Source organism: Ailuropoda melanoleuca, chromosome 15 (assembly GCF_002007445.2).
Source record: "Ailuropoda melanoleuca isolate Jingjing chromosome 15, ASM200744v2, whole genome shotgun sequence".
Lineage (NCBI taxonomy): Eukaryota > Metazoa > Chordata > Mammalia > Carnivora > Ursidae > Ailuropoda > Ailuropoda melanoleuca.
Genome location: NC_048232.1, coordinates 81389196 through 81410214, shown reverse-complemented (window position 1 = coordinate 81410214; position 21019 = coordinate 81389196). Strand labels below are relative to the sequence as shown.

The window sequence follows — 21019 nt, the reverse complement described above, 5'->3', positions numbered from 1 at the left end:
TGTTTTTACCCCCCATTTTACAGATGAAGAAACTGAGAAGCTAAACGATTTGCCCAAAGTCTCACAGCCTGTCCGTGCTGGAACTGAGAGATTTGAACCAAGTGATCTGGCCACGGCACAGGCTAAAGGCCTCAGAAGAGCCACCGCTCCTGATGGCTCTGTCCTAGCTCCCTCCATGTCTGCTGTTGAAGTCACACTTCAGAACCCTGTCCTTTCTGGGTGACCCTGTGAGAGCCACTTCAACGTTCTGAGCTGCTGAACATCTGAGGGTTTTTCCTCCCCAGCGCTCTCTCCTGGTTCTTCTGGACATTCCATATTCCTTAAGAGACTCACCCACCCGTCCCTCTCAATACTTTGGGTTCATAAAGGGCTGACTCCACCCCCTGGCTCGGGGGGCGGGCCATGATCTAGGCCTGGCCAATTGGAGCACTGCATTTCCTGGCTACACTGATTGGCTTGGAGATGGGAACGTGACCCAGACGGGCCAATCAGAGGCACTCCTGAAACAAAACTTTGAGAATTCTTGAGAAAGAGGTACTCTGCCATTGTCACTAAGGGGAGAGACCACCTGAGATGAGGTCAATGTACAGGAGCGCGTAAACGCACGCACGCACGCCAGAGAGCCATAGTGTCCCAGTGACCGTGTGTGAGGCCTTCAATCCATCTCTGCTGTTCACTTCCTACTTGAGGCCATAAATTCACTTTCTTCGTTTAACTTGAATTGGGTTTCAATCTGTTTGCAAACAAAAGGGTCTAATTCAGGTAAAAAGTTAGCTGGGTCTTCAGCAGTCACGTTCTGTAGACCAGAGCACAATCATCAGCCGTGTGCACAGTAATGTGCTGACATTTTCATACATCTATTTCTCAGGACAATCCTGCCAGATGGGTTGTTCTTACTTTCCATTTCTTACTGATGGAGAAACTGAGACTCAGAGAGGCAAAGCCACATGGCTAAGGTAAGGTACACTGCTAGGAAGTAATGGAGCTAGGTCTGTGCTCTGTCTGCCACCCCATGCTGTCTCTCCAGGGCTCCAGGCCAGGTCTCCTGCAGCATCCTTGGGGACAAGTAGGAGACACAGAGGCTGCAGGTAAATGGATCCGGAGTGCTCTGGGCTCTGGGCCACTCATCAGCTTGCACTGCTGAGGCCTTGGCTCTTCCCTCTGCACTCCCCCACCAAATGCTAGGAGTGGATTTTGGATGCAGAGATAACCCACCCTGGTCTCTACCATTGAGATGTTCTCAGTCTGATGGGGGAGACAGATGCATTCAAATGAATTTATGATGCACAGTGAGAAGAAAACAGAAGGAAACCATAAATCATTTCTTTAAATAATATTTTTTCTTATTTTGAAAATATTACATGCTTTTTGCCAACAAATTTTGGAAAATACAGAGAAACAAGATGGTGGGGAGGGGGAAGTTAACCAAACCAAGATGCATAATCCTGCCACTTAGAAGTGTTGTTGACACTGTTGACATTTTGTCACACTTCCTTCCAATCTTTCTTCTAACCTTTTTTTTTTTTTAACAGAGTTCAGATCGGGTTGTCATGCAAATGTATTACTTCCTTTTTACTCAATATTGTTCCTAATCATTTCCCCATGTTATTAGAAATGTATAAAGAGGGGCGCCTGGGTGGCACAGCGGTTAAGCGTCTGCCTTCGGCTCAGGGCGTGATCCCGGCGTTGTGGGATCGAGCCCCACATCAGGCTCCTCTGCTGGGAGCCTGCTTCTTCCTCTCCCACTCCCCCTGCTTGTGTTCCCTCTCTCGCTGGCTGTCTCTATCTCTGTCGAATAAATAAATAAATAAATAATCTAAAAAAAAAAAAAAGAAATGTATAAAGAGGCTATTTTTAGGATCTACACAATAGGCTGCTGTATGGATATACCAGAATTTACTTAACTATTCTTCGATGACTTTCAGGCTATTTCCAACTTTTTGTTAAGGAGAAACTAATTAAGACAGCATGGGGAAAATGGGGGAGGTGGGGATCAAGAAGGAATTAAAAGATGACCTCTAATTTGGTCTTGAGGAAAGAGTAGCTATTTGCTGGAGGGGAAGAAGGGCATTCTGCCTTCTGCGGCCACTGAGCAGGTATAAAGGTGACCGGTGGGCTGGGGAACTGTTATGATTGTACAGAGGAAAGGGGACCTGAATCAGGGCAGTGGCTCCAGGCGGGGAGAGAAGGGATTGATATGATCAGTGGCTTTGAGCTTTGATGGGTGGGCAATTACATGGAGCAGGGAGGGGACAAAGGGAATACATGTTGATCTTCATTTTGGAAAGCCTGGGGGAGAGGATGAGGAAAGGCAGGGAGCAAACAACCAGGGCTCCCAGTGCCCCCTGCTGACCTGCCATGTCACTTGGGCCAGGTGACTTTCTGTCTTTAAGCCCTTTTTGGCAGTCCAAGCCTAAAAATACCCACCACTTGTCTCTGCCCCCCGCCAGCCTAGGGCCTCTGTAAGTTGAGACCCAAGAGTTTGTACCCTTGATGAGCAGGGACCGAGAACCTGAATTTGGGTGTGGCTTGGCCTGAACACTCAGCAGATGTTGGATTGTGTCTGGTTTGTAAACTGTCCATGCTAAGCATAGGAAATAGTGAAGTTGGGACAAGGACTTTGCCAGGAGGGCTGTGCAGTCATAAGCAGATGATCATAATACAATTGGAAGCCTTGTTCTGTGTGTTGGGATAGCCCTGAGGAACTTCTTACCTGAGGCTGGGTGAGAAAGTTTTCTACAGGACTCTTTCTAGAAGATATTCATTTCTGCCACAAATACTCTTCGAGCGTGTTCTCTGTGCCAGCCCCAGTATTAAGTACTGGGGTTACATCAGGAAACAAAAAGAATAAACATCTTTGTCCTCACAGGCCTTATGTTCTACCGCTGGAAGAAAAACAGAAAAACGGCAAACTATATATTATAATAGAAATTAAGTGATATGGGGGAAATAGAGCATGGAACAGGGGAATCAGGAGCGCATGTGAGGGGCTTAGCAATTTTACTAAGGGGCCAGGGAAGGCCTCACTGAGCGAGAACATCCGAACAGATCCTGGAAGAAGATGAGGGAGGGCTCGTTGGGCTATCTGAGGGAACAGTGATCCTAGCAAATGAAACAGCCAGTGCAAAGGATTTGAGGCAGGGGATGCTTGACTTTTTCTCAGAACAGCAAGAGGTCAGTGTGGAGGGAAAGAAGAGGTGGGGATGAGGTCAGACATGCCTCAGAATACCAAATCAAGCAAGGCTTTGTAGGGATTTGTAAGGACTTTTGTTTTTACTCAGAATGAAATAGGGGGGAGGCAGGTGATGGAAGTTTTTGAGCAAAAATCTGCCATGTTCTTTTTTTTTTTTTAAGATTATTTATGACAGAGATAGACAGCCAGCGAGAGAGGGAACACAAGCAGGGGGAGTGGGAGAGGAAGAAGCAGGCTCCCAGCAGAGGAGCCTGATGTGGGACTCGATCCCGGAATGCCGGGATCACGCCCTGAGCCGAAGGCAGACGCCCAACGACTGCACTACCCAGGCGACCCAAAAATCTGCCATGTTCTGACTTAGGTTTTAAAAGAATCCCTCTGGGGTACCGTGGGTGGCTCAGTGGGTTAAGCATCTGACTTCAGTTCAGGTCATGATTCGGGGTCCTGGGATGGAACCCCACATCTGGCTTCGCACTGAGTGGGGAGTCTGCTTGTCCCTCTCCCTCTGCTCCTCCCCTTCCCTCTTCTGCTCATGCTGTCTCAGTCTCTCTTTTTTTTTTTTTTTAAAGATTTTATTTATTTATTTGACAGAGATAGAGACAGCCAGCGAGAGAGGGAACACAAGCAGGGGGAGGGGGAGAGGAAGAAGCAGGCTCATAGCGGAAGGGCCTGATGTGGGGCTCGATCCCATAACGCTGGGATCACGCCCTGAGCCGAAGGCAGACGCCTAACCACTGTGCCATCCAGGTGCCCCTGTCTCAGTCTCTCAACCCACTCAGACACTTAACCCACTGAGCCACCCAGGCTCCCCAATAAATAAAATCTTAAAAAATAATAATAAAAAAAAGAAAAGAAAAGAAAAGAATCCTTCTGGCTGCCATACTGACACAGCCTGGGGCAAGGTTGGAAAAAAGGGAAACAGGTTAGGAGAACTGTTCTGATAATCTTGGTCAGTTTGGGCTGCTGTAACAGATTACCATAGACTGGGTGGTTTATCAACAACAGGAATTTATTTCTCACGGTTCTGGAGGCTGTAAGTGTGAGATCAGGGTGCCTGCCAGCATGACTGGGGTCTGTGAGAACCCTCTCCTGGGTTACAGATTGCCAACCTCTTCTAGTCTCACATGGCAGAAAGGCCAGGGGGGCTCTCTGGGATCCTTTTTATAAGGGCACTAATCCCATTCATGAGGGCTCCATCCTCATGACCTAATGACATCCCAAAGTCCCCACCTCCAAAACCATCATATTGGGCTAGGATTTCAGCATATGAATGGGGGGGGCACATTCAGTCTATAACAAGGATATTGCAGTGATCCTTGGCAGAAACTGGATGCGGGTGTTAGCAGAGGGACGGGGTGGAAAAGGTCAGAGTCTAGATATATTTTGCAGGTAGAGCCAAGGATTTTCTGTCTGCTTCAGTGGGTAAGGGATTCAGGGATGACTCCCGGAGTTCTGGCCCCGGGGCACTGGAAAGACAGAGTGGCCAACCGCTTTTGGGGGAGGCTGTGAGGGTGCAGGTTTTTATGTATTTGGGAGGCACATTGACTTTGAAATGCCTACTGGACCTCAAGTATGAGGTGTTAAGTAGACAGTTCAAGGGAGGAGACTGGGCAAGGGGATATAAATAAATTTGGGGATCTCAAACACACCAATGCCAGAACTTGATTGTTTTTCAGTTAACCTGGTAAGGTGTGGTCCTGGCAAAGAGCAATGGGGTAGGCAGCTTGAATGACATCTGAAAAATTTTGCTAGTTAGGCCGCTTAGAGACAGGCGGGGCAAGAATGAAGCGCCGCTAAGTGGAATGGGAAGAAAGTCTCTTTCTCTGCTCTGCAATTTCATCTCGCGTGATTGCATACAGCACTTCGGTACACATTAATTTCACAATTCCACACGCATCCCTCACTCGACAAATAGCCATTATATATTGTTCCGTCTTCAAAACAGGCCCAAGTGGAGGAAATTAGGGTTAAGAAAGTGAAGGGCCAGAGAGCCTGCGAGTGTCGGGGACAGAGCTTGGAGCCCAGGACTCGGTCCGTTCACCCCCAGAAGCTCTGTGGTGGGTAGGGTTGGGGAGTCGAATCGAGGCGGGTTTTGGCCGGTTTGTTTGCGAGTGGCAGGAGAACAGAGGTCGCTCCCACCACCCACCTCGCAGCGGGCTGGGGGTTTCGGGCGCGGCCCCTTTAAGGCCGGGCGGGTGATCTCAGCCCGGCGCTCGCCGCCCCGCCCTCCCCGGAGGCGTGCTCAGTGCGCAGGCGCGCCGCAGCGCGCCGTCCGCACACGCCACCGCCGCCGCAGCCATGGGCTCCTGAGGTACCCGGCCCGGTCGGCCTCGCGCCGGAGGCCCTGAAGGGGGCGGCTGCGGGTTCCCGGGGGCGGGGGGCTGCTCCGTTTTGGGGAGGCCCGCGCGGGGGGGGGGTGCCCCACGGGTCGCGTTGGCCGCAGGTCCCCGGGCGGGGAAGGTACGAAGGTGGCCGGCCCGGCCGAGGAGGGAGGGGGCGTCCGCCTCCCAGCCCGTCCCGCCCTGCGCCTCCTCCCCGTCCTGCGGGGTCGCGGGGCCGCCCGTGGGTGTGCATTGGCCCCCTCTTGGGCCAACGTGGCAGGCCCTCGCCTGGTGTGTAATCGGACCTGCCTGTGAGGGTGGCTGGGGGAGAGGGAGAGCGGGTGGACAGGCCCTTTGCAAGTGGGATTGTGTGAGCCCGGTGGGTGTGCTGGCGCCTGGCACCACCGAGTGGGGGAGGCATCCGTGCCCTGTGCGGGTGGCTGTGATCTGGGAGGATGGTTGGCCTGGCCAGGCCTCTGGGGGTGCATGCACGCACAGTGTACACGCCTTGCATATAAGTCAGCTGCCTGGAGGGGCACCGAGGCTAATCTGGGGCTCCAAAGGATGTTTGTTTGGAAAGGGACCACAGAGGCTGGTTTAGGGTGTGTGTAGCCATCCCGTGGGTTGTACATTTCCTCTCTGGGCACACTGCTTAGGTCTGGTGCTAGTTGACTCCCGGCCATGGCAAGGCAGGGTTGGGGGGGTGGGCCTGGGTATCTGTTTCCAATCCATATCCTCTCTGGGTCATGCAAGGCCAGATATCACATATACATATGCATGGGTGTGCCTGCACGCCCAGGGCACCATGGCGCAAAGCAAGTGTTTGCACGCCTGCTACCTGTGTGTGATGTGAAGGCCCTGTATTATTTATCTGACTGCTGGGTGCTTTATGTAAGGAAAGCAGCGGCAGTCTGTGCCCTGGAGGCCTGTGTGCTGCAGAGTCAGCCCGGCAAACAAGCTCACCTGCGCCTGCCGACGAGGGAACGCAGGTCTCAGAGGTGTGACTTCCTTCTCAGGTTCTGTCTACAGCATCCCTTCCCATCCCTGTTCCTTTTCAGCATGCTTGGTGGGCCCCCTTGGCTCTGCACATCGGGACATCTCGTCAGAGGGTCCCAGTGCTGGGACCATGGGATGGGAGGGCCCCAGCAGCCCGACCTGTGTGCCCATTTTGTCAGACCTTGGACGCAAACTCACGATGCCCCTGGCTTCCGGGAGCTCTCAGGTCGGTGGGGGAATCAAACTTAGAAATGAGTAATCGCAATGATGTGAAAAATATAAAACAAGAGAGGGAGTGCAGTGTGGGTTCACTGCTGGAAGAGGGGGAACATGGCCCGCAGCAAAGACTCCAACACATGGGGACAGCTGAGCTGAAGCTTGAAGGATGACAAGCATTTGTCTTTGGTGCTTACCACACATGTTTTCCCCGTTGATTTTCTCAGCGGCTGTGTGAGTACAGAACTGTAGTCATCCCTGTGTGCAGTTGAGGAAACTGAGACCCAAGGGGAGTACATGACTCACTTGTCTGTGGCACATGGCAGGCCTGGATAGAGTCTTCCTTGAGCCAGGACCTCTCTTGCTGCCAGATCTTGCTGCCTGGTAACTGACTGAACAGTCCACATGCCAGGCACCATGCTAAGGGCACAGGTGTCTGAAGATGAATGGGACCTGGTGCTGGCCTAGGGCCTCCCGGTCTGCCGGGGAGAAGGGTGTATATGGGTGTAGGTAGTGACCTCCATTCAGATACGAGGGCCCAATAGCCTATGTGGGTGGAAAAGGTACTGTGAAGTCCCGCCTACCCCACCCCTTGCCCCCCAGACCATAGGCAACCTGGGGTGCCTTTTGCAGCCCTTGGGCTTCTGGATGTGTTGTAAGTTCCTCCCACATGGTGGGTTAAGGAACCCTTTCAAAGCTCTCCAAGTGGGCAGGAAGGAGACCTTCAAGGCAGAATGGGTGTGAGTGATCTCCTTGTCCTACTTCACTCCTGGTGGCCGAGTTCTGTGGCGCTTGGCCTTCTGTCTGGAGGCTGTTTGCTCCCCCTCTGCCTTTGAAGTTTTGCTCCTGGTTTGTGGCGGGCCAGCCCAGCTCTCTCCCCGAGAGGGGCTCAGCACTATTTCCAGTCCCCGCTGTGCTCATTTCTCCCCGTAAATTCCCTGGAGTGGAAACAGCCTCAGTAAGGCAGAGAGTACAGCCCTTTATTGTTTTGAAACCGAGTAACAGCGAATGCCCTTCTCACTCTGTGGGGCATTTAGCCTGGGGAATTGGTGTGTGAGTTGTGGAAGGCCAGCAGCTGGGTCCTGGGAGAGCTCTGTGGGGGGCTGCCACGGACCCTCACCGGGGGCAGTAAGCACTTGCTGAAGTCCTACTGTGTGCCGGGCTCCATTGCTAGGCCTCAGGGGACCGGGTCCTGAATGGTGGGTGGTGCCTTCCAAAAGGCTCTGGTTGGCTGAGGGAGTCTAATGTGTAAGGGCGACGCACAAGACAGTGCTCTCCTTGTGGTTGAAACAGAGGCCCTAAAGGGGTGCAGAGGACAATAGAAACAACAGCTTGTCTCTTAAGCACTTACTGTGTGCCAGGCACAGCGCAAAGTGCTTTGATGAATGACCGTTTTATCCCCCCACCACCTGGTGAGGTGGGAATCCTTACCTTCCTGCTTTGCAGAGAGTCAGCCTGGCAGGTTCAAGTGGACATAGTTGGTGGAGCTGAGCTCTGAACTGGAGGGTGTACACCCCCTGGGTGTACCGGAAGTCTTCCTAGGAGCAAAGTGCCCTACACCCAGAAGGATGAGAGCCTCTGGGCTGGGGTATGGAGGCCTGGGATACCTCGCCTCCCAGACCTGGCTGCAGTGGGCCCTGGGTATGAAGATCTTTAAAGGCCTTGCTAAGGAGTTTGAACTTGACCTCGGAGTGGTCAACAGGGAACCCCTGAAGGTTTCAGAAAGGAATTGAGGTCCTCAGCCATGTGTCACACACATGCGGGACAGCATAAGCATCTCTTGTCCTTCCCTTATTCGTGAAGGGGACTCTGAGGACACCCAGCCTCCCTCTCTTCTTTTTGCTTTCCCTCAGGATGCTTTTCCCACAGGCGTCCTTTTTAGGTCCCTTTTCTTCTTCCAGCAGCTTCTAGTTTTGATGACCCCGTGTGACCCAGGACCCCAGGACCCCAGGACCGGCCGCCTCTGGAGCCCAACGTTGTCATGGCGTCTTCCCTCAAACTGGCTTCTGGGGCTGGCTATGAAGTGGCTCCACTGACCGGGAACCCGTGTTCTTCCTGGCTCTCCCGGGGCTTGTGGGACCTCACCGATTTCTCATGCCGTAGATCTGGAATGAATGTGGGCTCCCTTTCCCTATTGAGAGCTATGGTGGCTGTGCGCCCCCCCCCCACCCCACATGCCCCCAGGCTCAGCATCGGTGCCCTAAATACAACCAGAGGGGAGTAGGGACAGAGCAGGACCTGGAACCTGGGAATCTGGGTTTAACTGCGGATCCCACATGTGAGTTCACTGGGAAGATACGTGCTCTCCCTGCTTACTTTGCTGCGTGTCCAGGGGCCAGCATTCATGAAGCTGCTCTAGTCGCTGGGCCTTTGGGGCTGAAAGACAAGGGGTCATTGCACGGGACAGCCACATCGGGTGTGGGAGCTCGGGGTGCAGGATAGGAGGGGAGGAATCGGGAGATTTCTGTATTGGGTGCCTTGGGAGAGGAGGCTGAGAATTCAGGAAAGGGATGAATGGTCACTGGCAGCAGGAAAAAGAAACGCCCTTTTGGGCCCTGGGGAGAGTAGAAGATAAAGGGGCCGAGCTGTCCTGGGGCCTGGAGAGAGAATTGGGAGGCGTCTAAATCCTCACTTTCTTTTTAGCCCTGTGGCCTTGGGCAAGTTGCTTACCAGGTTCTGATTTCCATTCTTTAAAAACAGGGCGGAACTGATGCAATTTCCTACATCTGTAAAATGGGAATAGTAATAGCATGGTCCTCAGGCCGCTGTCGAGATCTCACGTCTGCACGGAGCTCAGCCCAGCGCTCCGCACATGCTCAGCAAACACTGGCTATTAGGGTTATGTTACAGGCTGTTCGGTTTGAGACAGAAGGATTGCTGGGGCGCCCAGCTGGCTCTGTGGTAGAGCATATGCGTCTTGATCTCAGGGTCGTGAGTTCAAGCCCCACATTTGGCGTGGAGCCTACTTAAAAAACATATCTAAAAAAAACAATAAAGTCTCGCGTGTCCGTGTGTCAGGCAGTGCAAGGGGCGGCCCTCGCGGGGTGGAGTTCTGCGGGGGAGAGAGACCGCAAACGCGGGTGCAGTGGCAGTTGTCGAGGGCACCCTGAGGGAACATCAGGGCTTTCCTGCCTGGGCAGGCACTTTTCTGAGGAGGTGACATTGAAGCTGTTATCGTGTGGAAGGAGAGGAAGCATGTTCCAGGCAGAGGGAACAGCATGTGCAAAGCCAAGGTCTGAGTTCTTGTCTGTAAAATTATTTGGCATCTGGTCTTAACCCAGTGGATTCTCAATAAATGTTAATCGAATGTGATCTTCTCAGCCTCAGAGAGGACACAGGAAGGGGGAGAAGTAAAGTGAGAGGGGGCTGTTGAGAGAATTGGACGGTCTTGCAGTCTTGGGTTTTCTTTCTTTTTTTTTTCCTAAAGATTTTATTTATTTGACAGAGAGAGAGAGACAGCAGGAGAGGGAACACAAGCAGGGAGGGGGCAGAGGGAGAGGAGGAAGCAGGCTCCCCGCTGAGCAGGGAGTCCGATGTGGGGCTCAATCCCAGGACCCTGGGATCATGACCTGAGCCTAAGGCGTATGTCTTAACGACTGAACCACCCAGGTGCCCCAACAGCCTTGGGTTTTCTCTTGGTCCCTCCCCTTTGCCTCCACCTCTTGCCGAGTGGGATGCTGCGCAGGGGCGTGAGAGCAGTGCGGCTAAGCCGCCAGCATCCTCTGCAGTCACTCGTTCCTGGACCCCGCTTTGCCTCAGGACTGGGTGTTGGGGGGCGGGCACCACAGCAGAGGGAGTCCACGTGCTGGAATTAGGCTGCACACCCAGGCAACCTTTGTGCACATTTCTGCTGTTGCCGTTTTAGCGCCGCTGAGACGCTGTGCCAGGGAAGAGCTTGGAAGGAAGACGTGTGGCCTCTGGATGGTCGTTTGCAGCCTTGGGTTACCGATGGCTCCCTGTCTGGCACGATGCCTTGCACGGAGTAGAGGCTGAACTAGCTTTCGACGACACAGATCAACGGCGGGGTGTGTTGTCGTCCTTGCCACTCGGCGTAAAGCTGGAATTATTCTCAAGAAGTGACAGATATTAAGGCCAGGACTAATCAGAACAGGATTGTCGATTATAGCAGAACTTCCATCAGGAGCTGTTGGGGCACAGGGGACAGCCTGGGGTCTGGGAGGTCTCAGGCCTGTGCTGAGAGGCAGGAAGTCCCGCAGTCACTCCTTTTCCTTCTCCGCTGGGGCGGAAGCCAGAGGGGGAAGATCCCACCCAGAAAACCTTTGTGCCTGACCTGCGTCACTTCCAGCTCTACTCTGTTTTAAAAAAGTCACACACGAGTAATGGAGTATTTAACGGAAAGTTTGCAGGGTTGATCTCACTGTTTCAGCCTTTGAAAACAATAGGCTTCTCTGCTTTTGAAAATAGTACTTGCTGATTGTAGTGAACTTGGAACACAGAAGGTTGGTGGGTAACACTACAAATCACCCCCACTTTCCTAACCAAGAAATAATCACTGTTGACGTGGGCGTATTTGCTTTCTAGGTATAATCCTGCATTATCTCATTGTTCACGTAACATCAGGTCATAAGCATTTCCCCGTGACAGTATTGAGTTAGCCATAGATACGACAGAGTTACAGAAGTTAAAAGCCAGAACCCCTGGTGCTGTTAGGGCCGTGAGCAGCAAGCAGAGAACTGCACGGAAGTCAGAGAACCGGAGTGATGACCTTGGGCAAGTCGCTTGCCACTGGTGGGGCTACTTGTAACCCCTCTGCTCACCTCCTGGGTGCCGCTGAGGTCCCTGGTTCTAAAGCCTTGAAAGCCTTGAGCTCCCCAAGGGTCGGGCCTGGTTTAGAGTCAGAGCAGGTCACGTGAAGATGGATGGAGAGAGAGAGAGAGAGAGAGAGAGAGAGAGAGAGAGAGAGTGTGTGTGTGTGGGGGGGCTTCTTTTCCAACCTGAAATTTGTCTGGTGATGCCCCGAAGACTCAGGTCTCCTCTCTGGGGACCCGTGTTCTGTGGACTCTTGGGCCTGCGACGGTGGGCGGTCCCAGGATCGCTGGCCCTGCCACCGCCACCTCAACAGAGCGGGTGGGGTGAGACCTCTAGAAGTTGCGGCATCTGTCACCCTGCAGGGATTTTCACATCAGACAGCCTGCCCGCTGGAGGACACCATGGAGTTGCCTACCTTTATTTTTTCCTGCTCCAACTGTGGACAGCCTGCCCCCCGGGGAGGCCCTGTACTGCTGGCAGGTGGCCGAGAACCTCTGCTCTGCTGGGCGATGCTGCTCCCCAAAGCCCTCTCGGTCACCAGTTACAGGAAGGCTCTGAGGGAAAAAGAGCTCACCCCATGGCTGCCGCTGTGGGGGCCACCGGCAGACCCTCCTGGTCTTTGGCTGTAGCGCCTGTGTTTTTTATTCCATCTAGAACACACAGAACCTGGGACTCCATTGACGATCATTTTGGGTGCCTGCAAGGCACAGTGACGGACTGGTGAAGGGATGTGTGTGAGGGTACTACTATCAACTAATATTAACATATTAATACCAATATTGCTAATCCTCACCAGAATTTGTGTAGGGCTTTACAGTTTGCTAATTACATTTCACATAAACTATTTCATTTAATCCTCCCAATGGCCCTGGAGCCTTGGAATTATTGTGCCTACCCTGTCGCTGGATAGACTGAGGCTCAGAAGGGTGAATTGGCCTGAGATCCTGTGGAAGGAAGCTCGCAGGTTTTCAATTTTGAATCCTGTGCCTTTGCTGCTCTGAGTGGCCCCCCAGCACAGCTATGCGCTTGGAGCCTGCAGTCCCACCTCCAGACGCCAAGCAGGTGGAATTGCTGCCTTGACTTGGGAGGTGTGCTTATAAAGAATCAGGTCGAAGCTGCCAGGGTGGGGTGGGGGGCTCCTGGGGCTTAGGGGCCAAGGCTTCCTGGGGAAAGGGTGGGTTGAGCTGGGGGCTCTGATGGTCAGTGGAGGTTGGCAGGTGGAGCAGTGGGGGAAGGCTTTCCAAGCAGTGGGGCTACCCTGAGCACACACACACAGGCAGACACAGTGAGCACACACAGTGAGCTTTCCCAGGGCGTCTGGGTTCCCCGCCTCACCTCCAGGAAGAGAAGGTACATCTCTTCATGAGTTTGTGGATTTTAAACAAATAGTACATGTGAGAATTTAAGTTTACCAAGACAAAAGTTGATGTGCTATGCTTTTTTTTTTGTTTAAGATTTTATTTACTTATTAGAGAGCAAGCAAGCAGGGGGAGTGGCAGAGGGAAAGGGAGAAGCAGGCTCCCCACTGAGCAAGGAGCCCGACTCAGGGCTCGATCCCAGGACCCCGGGATCATGACCCCAGCCAAAGGCAGACGCTTAACCAACTGAGCCACCCAGGCGCCCCGCTTTTGTAGAAAAATTTTAATAGCAATAACCTCAGTGCATTTAAGTGTGATTTGATTTGGAGGAGTTCCTGGCTCTCCAGTCCACTGGAGCAAAGCATGGGCTGGAAACAGGAAGGTTGGCGAAGGTTCTTCCTCTCGAAAGCTGTCTTTGGTTTGCCAAGAGGCATCTCCTACCCTGCTGGGGGCAGAAAACTGTTTCAATCCCAGTTCTCCGTCGTTGAGCTGGATTTGTGGAGGTGGGAGGAAGCCCTGCCCTGCCCACCGTGTTTACCCAGCTGTCCTCGCAGGGAGGACGCAGGGCATCCAGAGGCCTGCCTCCATCCTCCGCCGGCCGCCCACTTGAAGAGCGAGGTGTAGGTGGCCGCTGCGGTCAGGCGCACCTTATGTAACGGGTCCACGGTAGACGCAGCAGTGAATGTCGTAGAGCATGAGCGTGTCTGGTGTGGCTGTGTTGTCCCAGCAGCCCATGCAGGGAAGACAGCAAGAGATGCTTACCACTCATTTGGGATGGCCAGGCTGGAAACTCTTGGTCCTCTGGGGCTCTCCACTCCTACCTCCTCCTGCCAGGCCTGGCTCTGGCACGCACTCTGTGGCCTGCCCCTCCTCTGGCCCCCGGCCCCTATGCCCAGGGAGACCAATTATGGCTGGGTGTCATGGAGACTCCGGTCACAGTCCATCCTTCCACCTGTTCTGGGACCAGGGTGTCAGGGTCTGTCTCCTCCGGGAAGGACTGAGGGGCTGAGCAGGTCTGGCCCTTCACTCACAGATGAGGAAGTACAAGTGGATCAGGGCCCTGGGTGAGTAGGGGCTGATTCAGGTCCAGAACCATCTCCTGACCCCGTGCTCTGTCCACTGAACTGGGCTTTGCTCTACTGTTTCTTCATCTGGGCACTTTTAAAAACTACGCGTTATCAGTATTTTTCCTAATAATTAGGCTTATTTTTTGGATGAGGATTTTTTTTTTTAAGATTTTATTTATTTGAGAGAGAGAGCGAGCAAGAGAGAACACAAGCAGGGGAGAGGGGCAGAGAGAGAGGGAGACGCAGACTCCCCACTGAGCAGGGAGCTTGATGTGGGGCTCGATCCCAGGACCCTGGGATGGTGACCTGAGCCGAAGGCAGACGCTGAACCGCTGAACCGACTGAGCCACCCAGTTGCCCCTGGATGAGGATTTAAATGTATCCTGTCTCTCTGGCAACAGTTTCAAAATTAGAGACTCTTGTCCGCTTTCACCCAGCAACACCCAGCGGTTGGACTTCTAGGAATTCATCCTACAGATGTTTTAATATGTGTGCAAAATGATTTATTTGAAGGATAGTCACTGCCGTCTTAGTTGTACTAACAAAAGATTGGAAAGAATCTGATACCCACCTGCAGGGGGCCAGGAACAAATTATGCTCCGTGTGAACCATGGAATACCGTGCAGCTATGGAAAATAAGGTAGAAGTTCCATGCCCGGACACGGAGCAGTCGCCTAGATGGATTGCTCTGGAAGAAGCAGGTGCTGGGAGGTGTGTTGGCTTAGTGCATACACAGGGTGTCGGGGGTCTAAGGAAGTCGGCGGTTGTGGGGCCTCTGGGATGGGGCTGGTGCCAGGAGGCTGTTCACTAGAGACCCTTTGAACCGTCTGAGTGCTGAATCATGGGAATATATGATTTAAAAAAAAAAATAAGTAAAATTAAGCAAACAACCACAAGAACGTATCCTTATATCTCACCCAGGGCAAGAAGATCAAGTCTCCGGCCATTCCCTCAAGGACCACCCCACCTCACCAGGCCCCGGCCACCATCTAATGAAAAATGCATGCTTGGGGGTGCCTGGCTGACTCAGTCTGTAGAGCATGTGACTCTTGATCTCAGGGTCTCGAGTCCGAGCCCCACGCTGGACATAGAGTTTACTTAAACAAACAGACGAACAAAATGCATGTTTGGGTCTCACAGGAGACCAGGTGTGAAGATTTGGATGTTTCTTGGTAAAAGGACCCCCAGCCCCAGCCCTGGAGAAAGTAGTCACCCCTTGTTCCAAAATACTGCTATCGGCTGCCTTGTCATTTTTTTTTTTTTAAAGATTTTATTTATTTATTCGACAGAGATAGAGACAGCTAGCGAGAGAGGGAACACAAGCAGGGGGAGTGGGAGAGGAAGAAGCAGGCTCACAGCGGAGAAGCCCGATGCGGGGCTCGACCCCACAACGCCGGGATCACGCCCTGAGCCGAAGGCAGACGCTTAACCGCTGTGCCACCCAGGCGCCCCGGCTGCCTTGTCATTTTATTTTATTTTTTTTTTATTTTTTTTTTTTTTAAAGATTTTATTTATTTATTCGACAGATATAGAGACAGCCAGCGAGAGAGGGGACACAAGCCAGGGGAGTGGGAGAGGAAGAAGCAGGCTCATAGCGGAGGAGCCTGATGTGGGGCTCCGATCCCACAACGCCGGGATCACGCCCTGAGCCGAAGGCAGACGCTTAACCGCTGTGCCACCCAGGCGCCCCTGCCTTGTCATTTTAAATCCTTGCTCGGAGCTCACTTCCTGACCTCTGAGACCGGTAGGGCTTCCCCACTGACAGCAAAATAAAGTCGAAGTCAGCCCTGGGCGTTCTAGGCCCTCTTTCCTGGGCCCCTTCTTTTTTTTTTTTCCTTAAGATTTTATTTTTTGAATAAAATACACCCGACATGGGGCTTGAATGCCTGACCCCGAAATCAAGAGTCGCACTCTCTTTGGACTGAGCTAGCTGGGCACCCCTGGACCCCTTCTTGAGCCACACTTCACTAGTTTTTTTCCTTCTCTATGCCTCCTTGACTTCCCGCCTTCCTGCCTCTGCTCACACAGGCCCCTCTCCCTGCTGGCCTCTCCCTGCGGAGCAGGCTCCCGTCCAGACGCCGAATCCTGTGGGCCTTACAAGGCCCCCTGCTCAGTTCCCACCCCTGCAGGGCGCTCTGACCCCCGTGGCTTCTTTATCTGCTCCTCTCCCCTGGCCTGGAGCCTTTTGACAATGTGTCCTAAGCTTCTGATTCCCTGGCTGCGGCTCCTTGAGGGCAAAGTCCATGCGAGATTGGAAGCTGTTGGGGGCAGGGCCTGGGTCACGTCTGCAAATCCCAGTGCGCGCGCTGGGTGGGCACAGCCTCCGAGCCAGCATGACACCAGTCTGAGGCCTGAGTGCTGTGAGTTCTTTCCGGGCACCCTCTCGAGAACCCTCCAGGTGCGGCTGCTGTGACTGCCCCTTACTGAAGAGGAAATGGGGCCAACGTCTTGTCCAGGTCACACAGCAAGGAGCTGGATTTGGACCCCAGTCTGGCCACCTCCAAAATCTGCATTTAATCAGCTTTTTTCTGTCTCCTCCCCCAAACCACGAGTAGTACTGATCCCCGTGGCTGACCCTCACTACCTGTCCCACTGGCCACGGGCAGCCTTGTGTTATTTGAGTGTATTTTCTTCCCCACCAGACCAGAAGCTTGTAAAGGATCAGGTCTTGTCCGAGATACCCTTTGGACTTAGCATACAGAGGGTGCTCACAGGTAAATATTTATACTTTGAAAGCTTTCAAGGAGGCTAACTGACTTGACTTAGAATAAAGTACACTGGTTTTAGGCCTACAACACAGTGGGTTTTTACATCTGTAAATCCCCGTATAAATTATGTCCAGGGGAAGCTGCAGAACACGCCCAGAGCCCACCAGGCTCCCTGCAGCCTCCTCCCAAGGTAACCACTGCTCACACCTCATCACTTCTGACTCAGTTTTGCCCGGTTTTGATCTTTGCAGAAATGGAGTCATATAGAAAAGACCATGAGATTTGTCCAGACTGCGACCAGCAGTGCTGTGTTCTTTTTCCCTACTGTGTAGGGGTCCACTGTTTGACCGCACCCCGTTTATGTATCCACTCTCCTGGGGATGGGCAGTGGGGTGGTGGCCCACCTTTTCACTGTGTACACCAGGCTGCTGAGAAGGTTCTCGTTCTTGTCTGTGGGATGCGTGCAGCCACTGGGTGTACGTTCGCCTCGGGAGGATGCTGGCTCACGGCCCTCAGTCCGTATTTGCGTGAGTTGAACTTCAGGTTGGGATTTCTCACGCAGGAGCCGGGTTCCTTGCTCAAGGGGCCCCAGGGTGTGGGGCAGGTTCAGGGGTCTCCTGCTCCCACGGGGCATTAGGACAGTTGAGGTTCAGGGCTCTGCGTCTGAAGGGCACCCATTTGTGCCGTGCCGAATGGGGTTTAGGTGGCTGGAAAGGTGGTCACATTTAGGGGGACATAGAATTCGGCTAAAGAGGCAGAGCACTGGCCTTTGGGAGAAAACTAGAGTGATCAAGATTTGGCCTGGGATGTATGAAACAAAACAAAACCTAATTACAAGGCTGAATTAAGTCGGCCCTTGCTGAAGAATTTTGGATGACTTTGTTGTTCCCTTATATTTCTGCTCATACCCCCTCCCCCGCCCCAAGCGAAGGAGAGCTACAGGATTGGAGGATTTTTTCTTTGGTGGTTGGGAGGTTCGTGGGAACTTGGCCCCGGGAGAAGGGGGAGAGATGGGTTGCCGCTGGAGTGGCCTGGCTTGTGGGTGTTGACGGAAGGGAGTGGGGCCGAGAGGGGACACTGCCCCTCGTGAGGGCACGTGATCCTCTTCCCAAAGGCTGCCCGGACAGAGCTGCCCCACGGCCGGGCCTCTGTTCCTCTAATCCCTTCTGGAGAAGGGCCAGGCTGTGGGCTGCTGACCTGCTCGGATGTGGGTCAGCCTCCCCCAGAAGGCAGCCCCCCCCCGGAAGTTCACAGAGCCTGACAGCCCCTGGAGAGGCGGGAGGGCTGTTGTCGCAGGTCCCGGGGGTGGCAGGGCGAGTGGTTGGTTCAGATGAGCAATTCCTAAGTCAGATTCTACCTGGCGAGCTGCTTAAGGTGGGAAGTTTTCCATATATATTTTTCTTTCCTTTTTTTTTTTTTTAAAGATTTTATTTATTTGAGAGTGAGAGAGCACGAGTGGCGTGAGGGGCAGAGGGAGAAGCAGGCTCCCCTGGGAGCCCGATGTAGGACTTGATCCCAGGACCCTGGGATCGTGACCTGAGCCGAAGGCAGACGCTTAACTGACTGAGACACCCAGGCGCCCCTTTCATATATCTTTTTAAAAAATTAAATCTATTCAACAAAACCCCTCCCAGGCCGTGTTAATATTCTGGAGACGTGCGTGCGAACAGGTCGCCAGCTTCGCTCGGCCTGTGGGTGAGTGAGCTTCATGGCCGCAGCTCAAAAGGGCTTGGACCTAAAACTAATGAATGAAAATATGACCTCAGAAGGTTTAAAAAAGAGCAAACAAGCAGAGACAGGACAGGCCTGGGGCTCAGAGACCTACCGAAGGACAGAGTGGCTCTAAGGCAGGAGAGGAATTGGGATAGATCAGCTCACACAGGGCCATGCCTGGCGCATCACCCCGTTTGCTCCTCGCAGCTCTGTCCCAGGCTCGAATGACTGCAACCCCATTTCGCAGCTGGGGAAGTTGAAGCAAGGAGCGCTTATGTAACTTGGCCGCGGACGCAGAGCGAGTCAGTGGCGGGGTCGGGAGTCAAGTCCAGGTGGTCCGCCTGCAGAGCCCATGGCTGGCGAGGGCGGTGTCGAGCCATTTACGGGGGGCTGTGGACAAACGATGGTACCCCCCGCCAAGCCTCTGTTTCCTCATCTGGAAACTGCATGCATTGCTTTCCTACGGCTTCGACAACAAACTGCCGGAAACGTAGTGACTTAGTGACACAAATTTATCATCCTACAGTTCTGAGGTTACAAGTCCAAAATGCATTTCACTGAGCCAAAATCAAGGTGTTGGTAGGGCTGTGCTCCTTCGGGAGAATCTGTCTTTTCAAGCTTCCAGAGGCCACTTCCATTCTTTGGCTCGGGGCCCCTTCCTCCATCCTCAGAGCCAGCAGCCTGGCACCTTCCAGTCTCTCCTGGCTGCTCCCATTGTCACACCGCCTCCTTCACTCCCTCAGCCCCCTGCCTCCCTCTTGTGAGGGCCCTTGTGATTATATTTGGCCTACTCAGATAATCAGGGATCCTCTCGGTGGCCTTAATGTCGTCACACCTGCACAGCCCCTTTTGCCGTGTCAGCAAAATATTCCCAGGTTCGGGGGTTTGCGATGTGACATCTTTGGGGGGTGCATTATTCAGTCTTTGACACAGGAAGTCGGGGTGGGGGTAACAGCAAGGTATCCCCCCCAACATGAAATGAAAAGGACTCTGAGGTGGTGAGGTGTTCTCTGAAACCCCTAACTTCCAAGGTAATTGACCGAACTTGCACATAGCTTTGTAGCTTTTCTGGAAGAGGTGGGTATCTTCAGGAGGAAGTCAGCCAGAAGCTGTCTTTTTTAGGGAAAGATGGCAGTAGGCGCTGTCTCAGGGGAAGTGAGCGTTCTCGGCACTCTGGGTGCTTTTCTAGGGCTTGGCTTCATTCATTAGGCCTTGCCAGGCCTGCCTGGATTTTACTCTGGACCCCCCCACTCTCTATACCCTGGTTCTATGCCCGCAAGCACCCATCTGACAACTGGTTCGGCTTGCCTGGGCCCCTGATTGGAGATGAAGAGGACGTTTATAAACTGATACTCCTCCCTTTTCTCGTGAGCTGGGTTTGCCCAACCCTGTTCCCCTGAGCCTGGCTTTCTGACCCACAAGGTGAGTTCCGTCCAGCCCTGTGCCTTGTTGACCCAGTGGGGCTCTGTGTTCTGGTGCTTCCTGTGGCCTCCCAGAGGACTGTACCCCGGCCTGCATGCTCCAGCTGCAACAAGAGCCGCCTCCCAGGGCTGTCAGGAGGGCTTGTCGGTCTAGAGAGCCGCAGGTGGTCTGTCAAACAGGCCACCCCGCCCCCCATCTTTAACAAGGTCTGGATGCAGAAATTCTGCTCTGGGCACATTCTTGGCCGAGTGCTTGCCCACATACTGTCTCCATGCCTCTGTTCATGTTTTTCCCTCTGTCCCCTAAGCAATCAGTCAGTAAATGCTTTTTCCACATTGATCCCTGGGATCACCTGATCCCTGTCCTCACGGAGCCCAACTCACAGGGTGTTAAGGGAACAGATCTAATCACAGAGTGGTAAATGCTCTGGAAGACCAGGGAAGACGTGCCTTGAGCAAACAGTGATAGGTCATAGAAGGCGGTATCTCGAGGCTGACTGGGACAAAGATCTGTGGGTGGGGGCAAGAGAAAGTTCCACTCCCCAGGGTTGGTATGGTGGTGATGGAGGGCATCGCAGACATTCAGAGTTGGAAGGAACTGCAAAGGGCAAACACTCATTCAGTTGTTCCCTTATCCAGTCAAAGCATATTGAGTGTGAGCTGTGTCCAGGCCCTGAGACCACTGCCAGGACCTAAGACATGACCTCTGACCTCCAGGAGACTGCAGGCTAGTTGGGGAGAAGATAGGTTAGAGTACACTGCCCAATGAAAGAGGTTCCTCAGTCCGTGTTCCTGCCCCAGGGGACTTCTAGCCTCATCTGATTGGGAGCGTCCTTATTCTCGAAGCAACAGAATATTGCTAGATTGTTCCATCTTGGCAGACTCATCTTCCTGCTGCTACCAGCAGATGGATGGGGTTGTGTCCTGTTGGAGCTCATTGAACAAGTCCCTTTGCCCTCCTTGGTGTGGCCTCTTCACTTTGGAAGATGAGTGTGAGGCAGTGTGATGCAGCCTCCAGCCTCTGCCCTCACCCAGCCCGTCTCTCTCTCCAGCCAAAGGTCCAGGTCCTTCAGCCAAGCTCTGGCAAGTGTACATCGTGGGGAGGGGGCCGAGTGATGGAAAGTCCGTGTTCTGCGGCAGGTGGCTTAATGCCAGACAGTCAGCCCGTTGGTGGATTCTTCTCTTCTAAATCCCTACTATGTGTCTGACTCTGTGCCAGGCTAGAGACCGATGTCTTATGTGTGGGGAGACAAGAA

The 21019-nt window shown here is 53.2% G+C and overlaps 1 protein-coding gene across 2 annotated transcripts in view; it reads left to right on the top strand.

Moving 5' to 3' along the window:
* Positions 1–5455: 5455 nt before the first annotated feature.
* The window catches only part of TMEM184B (transmembrane protein 184B), a 47418-nt gene continuing 31854 nt past the window's right edge, over positions 5456–21019 (top strand). Inside the window, exon 1 of one of the 2 annotated variants that reach the window (XM_034644445.1) lies at positions 5456–5504. The gene's annotated coding sequence lies outside the window, so the exon portion shown is untranslated. The remainder of the gene's footprint in view (positions 5505–21019) is intronic. The other variant, XM_034644444.1, reaches the window with a different exon arrangement.